At 40.5% G+C, this 4,883-nt stretch overlaps 1 pseudogene; it reads right to left on the reverse strand.

The window, feature by feature from the left end:
• Nucleotides 1-847: 847 nt before the first annotated feature.
• LOC123945291 lies at nt 848-1,030 on the reverse strand (annotated as a pseudogene).
• Nucleotides 1,031-4,883: the final 3,853 nt, after the last annotated feature.

Here is a 4,883-nt window from a genome sequence, read left to right on the forward strand (position 1 = left end):
GAGTTTCCTGTGGATATATTTTTCATTTCTTTTGAGTGTATACACAGCAATAGAATTGGTGGGTCATGTGACAATTCTGTGCTTGATCTTTTGAAGAACTGTCCGATTGTTTTCTGAAGCGTCTGCACCATTTTATGTTCTCATGCATAATGAATGAAGTTTGCAATTTCTCTGCATCCTCATTTATCATGTCTTTTTAAAATTATAGTCATTGTAATCATTCTTTTTTTAAAAAAAAGATTTTTATTCATTTATTTGAGAGAGAGAAAGAGAATGAGCAGGGAAGAGGGGCAGAGGAAGAGGGGAAGCGGACTACTCACTGAGCAGGGAGACCAACATGGGACTCCATCCCAGGACCCATGATCATGACATTAATGGAAGGCAGACAATTAACTGACTGATCCATGCAGGTGCACCGACACTCATCCTACTGGCTATTTTTCTTTTTTTAAGATTTATTCATGCATTTAAGCGGGGAGGGGCAGAGGGAGAGAGAAACCCAAAAAGACTCTGGCAAAGCACAGAGTCCTGGGTCTGCATCCCACAAGCGGGAAATCATGCCCTGAGCCAAGACAGAGTCTGATGTCCAACCGAGGCACCCAGGGGCCCCCTAATGGCTATTTTTAAAAAAGATTTTATTTATTTATTTGAGAGAGAGAAAGAGAACAAGTTGGAGGGAGGAACAGGGGGACAAACAGACTTCTGGCCAAGCAGGGAGCCCAATGTGGGACTCAGTCCCCAGGACCCCGAGATTACCATCAGAGCCAAAGGCAGATACTTACTAAGCCACCCAGGCGCCTCCCTAATGGCTAATATTTTGAAGTGGTATTTCACTGTGGTTTTGATTTGGATTTCCATATGCAAATTGCAATTCCACAAAGCTAATGATATTGAGCATCTTTTCATGTGTTTACGGATCATTTTGTCTTCTTTGGAGAAATGTTTATTACTATTATTTGTCCATTTTACTTAGCAATAATCACGCCTCTGATAAACCTCATTGGCTACGATACTGCCACTGTGCAAAGCTTATTTATTTATTTATTTATTTTAAAATATTTTGTTTATTTGACAGAGAGAAATCACAACTAGGCAGAGAGGCAGGCAGAGAGAAGAGGAAGTAGGCTCCCTGCGAAGCAGAGAGCCCGATGCGGGGCTCGATCACAGGACCCTGGGATCACGACCCAAGCCGAAGGCAGAGGCTTTAACCCACTGAGCCACTCAGGCGCCCCTGCGCAAAGCTTATTATTTGTCCATTTTAAAATTGGGTTTTCTTCTTATTAAGTTGTTGAGAGTTCTTCATATATTTGACACAAGTTCCTTATCAAATACAGAATTTGCTAATACTTTCCCTCACTTTGTGGGTCGTCTTTTCAGTTTCTTGATGATATCCTTTGAGGCACAAAGGTTTATAATCTTGATGAAGCCCAATTTATTTATTTTTCTCTTTTGTCATGTGTGCTTTGGTATCATATCTAGGAAATCATTGCCAAATCTGAGGTCATGGAGATTTAACCCATGTTGTCATTTTTTTTAGAGGGAGGGAGAGAGGGGTCGGAGGGGCAGACACAGAGGGAGAGAGAGATTCTTAAGCAGGCTCCACAGCCAGTGTGGAACCCAACATAGGGCTCAATCTCATGACACTGAGATCATGATCTGAGCTGAAATCAAGAGCTGGATGCCTAACTGACTGAGCCATCCAGTGCCCCTCTATGTTTTATTCTAAGAAATTTATAATTTTAGCTCTTGTAATGGTGTCTCTGATCTAACTTAAACTAAATTTTGTGTATGGTGTGAGGAAGTGATCCAATTTACTTCTTTTTTTTTTTTTCCCAATTTACTTCTTTGCATGAGAATATCCAGTTATCCCAACAGGGTTTGTTGAAGAGATTATTCTTTTCCAGGAATAGATTGGATTGTTTTGGCATCCTGGAGGAATTCAATTGACTGTGAATGTGAGGGTTTTATTGCTGGGCTTTCAGTTCTACCTCACTGATCAATATGCCTCTTCTTATACTACCACCACACTGTCTTGGTTTCTGTAGCTTTGTAGTAAATTTTGAAATCAGAGTGAGTCCTCCAACTTTATTCACCTTTAAGCTTGTTTTGGTGATTCTGGGTCCTTATATTTCTGTATGAAATTTAGGATCGACTTGTCAATTTCTACAAAAGAGCCAGCTTGGATTTTGACAGGAATTGTGTTAAAGGTGTAGATCAATTTGAGGAGATTTGCTTTCTCTTAACAATATTAAGCCTTCTGATCCATGAACGTGAGATGTCTTTCCATTTATTTAGATCTTTAAAAGTTTCTTTGAACTATGTTTAATAGTTGTCAGAGTATAAGAACTAGTGTTGGGGTGGTACAGAGTGGGTTGCTGTTGTTCAGATGTTTCACTTCCCCTAATGCATGTGAGTTGCATGGGGGAGAGAAGACCACATAAAAATCTACGTTCTCTTCAGACAGAACAAAAGTGTATACGGGAGTAGCAATTCCTTAGACTTGATTGGTAAATTGGGAACACACATTGAAGAAAGGGAGGTAGAACATGTTTTTTCATTTTTACTTTTCCTTCTCTGCCTGCCTTTTTTTTTTTTTTTTTCAGCTTCTGGCTCTTCCGGGATTGGGAGGGATGAATGAATAACAGGTAAATGGGCAAAGGCTGGTGCGATTTATAGTTTTCTTACAGTTGTGGAAATGTCTCTCCTTTGTGGAACACTTCTGTGGGTTCTTTGGCAAAACTGTGGTGGACTTCCACATACCTTTTTATGCCAAAGGTAGTCTTTCCTCTGGGTAACCTTTGGTGATCTCCCCTCACCTTTTCTGTCCTCTAGTTGTACATCTCTTTTTGGGATGGTGGAGATGGGGGATGAGGGGGTGAGAGGGTGTGGTGGCTGTCAGTCAGAGGTAGTTTCCTCAGACAAGGTTCTTTCAGAGAGTTCACACCTGGCTACCTATAGCAGGGTGTCCATTTGGCTCAAGGAATTCATGCACTTTTGACATGCCAAGTGATTGTAGTGCAGTGCAACTAACGCTAACTCCCCTCTCCTTGTCTTGATGTCATAGTAGTTGTAGCCAGTCTCCTGCCTTCAAACTTCTCCAGATAAGAACAGGCATTAAGTCTAAGACTTCTGGGATCCTTGTCAAGCTCTCTCAGGCCTCCTGCTCTGCTCTGGTAGTAAGTACCCTGGGGTAGGCCCAAGAGTTTCTGTAACTCAGCTAGCTTTCAACCAAGGAATGAGATGATAGTCTCACCTGTTTCAGGTAATTCCAACATCTGTGAAGATTGTCCTGGAATTCTGTGTACTTGACTTGAGGGAGTATGGAGGAGAAGGAAAAAGTGCAGAGATTTTACTAGCCTATATGACTGTGTGAGTTAGGAAAGGACCTTACTCCTCCAGATATTTTACCGCCATCTGCTGGAAAATTGTTATTACACTATATAAATCTCATGACTGTAGGGTGAATGGTGCCCCCTGTAGTTGTGCAACATACATGTAGCACAGCTGTAAAGAGTCTAAGAGGAAAAAAATACCCCAGTATCCTTTGCTTCTTTGAATCCCTTTCAATGACTCTTTTTTTAAAGCAAATTCTTTTCTTATATGTAGATTATGTGTGATAAGGATTTTATCTTTTTGTTGATCCTGCAAAGATGAATCTAGTCCTTATCCTCCCAGTGTGGAAGTATTTATTGCCATGTATCTTCAACTTTGTGGCCTTAGATGAAATTCTGAGAAAACAGAGAAGTCTCACTTTACTTTATTGCCATTTGTTGGCCAACTGTTAGGCAGAATGCAAAGGTAACTTACAGGAATCCAGAAATAACAGCTCTTTTGAAGTAGAGTGCAAAATATCTACAATAAAAATTCCCCCACCTAAGAAGTTAGCAGTAACCAAATTTACTTGGACAAGAATTTGTCAAAAAATTTAAAAAGTCCCAGTTTATATTTTGGGGCCAAATATGTCAATAGTGGATATTTGACGAATGAATGAATAAATGAGAAAAATGAATGAATGAATAATCACATTGAGGCCATCTGAGAATTTTTTTAAAAAATTTCATTTATTTACTCATTTAACAGAGAGAAAGATCACAAGTAGGCAGAGAGGTTGGCAGAGAGAGAGAGGGGGAAGCAGGCTCCCCACTGAGCAGAGAGCCTGATCCAGGACTGGATCCCAGAACCCTGAGATCATGACCTGAGCTGAAGGCAAGAGGCTTAAGCCACCAAGCCACCCAGGTGCCCCTGCCATCTGAGAATTTGAGTCATTTCTTTGAATTCATCAGGTTATTTCTGTGAGAATCTACCCCCATCAATTATATTAGTTTCCCAGATCTTCATAAGAAATTACCACAAATGCAGTGACTTAAAACAATAGAAATTTATTTACTCATAGTCTTGGGGCCAGAAGTCCAAAATCAGTGTTGAGAGGGTTGGGTCCTCTTGGAGGCTCTGAAAGAGAAATCAATCCATGCCTTGCTCTTATCTTCTGGTGGCAGCTAGCAATCCTTGCCATCCTTTGGCTTGTAGCTGCATAACTCCAATATCTGCTTCCATTTTCACACAGCTTTCCCCCTGTGTTCCTCTTGGGTTTATACTCTTCTTCTCTTTTCTCTTATAAGGATATAGCCATTGGATTTAGGGTCCATCCTAAATCTATGGTGATCTTACCCCAAGATTCTTAATTATATCTGCAAAGACCCTGTTTCAAATAAGGTTACATTCACAGGTACCATGGATTAAAACTTGGATATTTCATTGGAGGGTGCATCATCCAACCCACTACACCCAGTGAAAATCACTCATATTGTGGTCCCTACCTCTGCAATACAAGTGAGTGATTTTTTCCATAGTTACTTTCCAGCAGACAGTAGGATTCTATTTGG

This window comes from Meles meles, chromosome 6 (assembly GCF_922984935.1).
Source record: "Meles meles chromosome 6, mMelMel3.1 paternal haplotype, whole genome shotgun sequence".
Taxonomy (NCBI): domain Eukaryota; kingdom Metazoa; phylum Chordata; class Mammalia; order Carnivora; family Mustelidae; genus Meles; species Meles meles.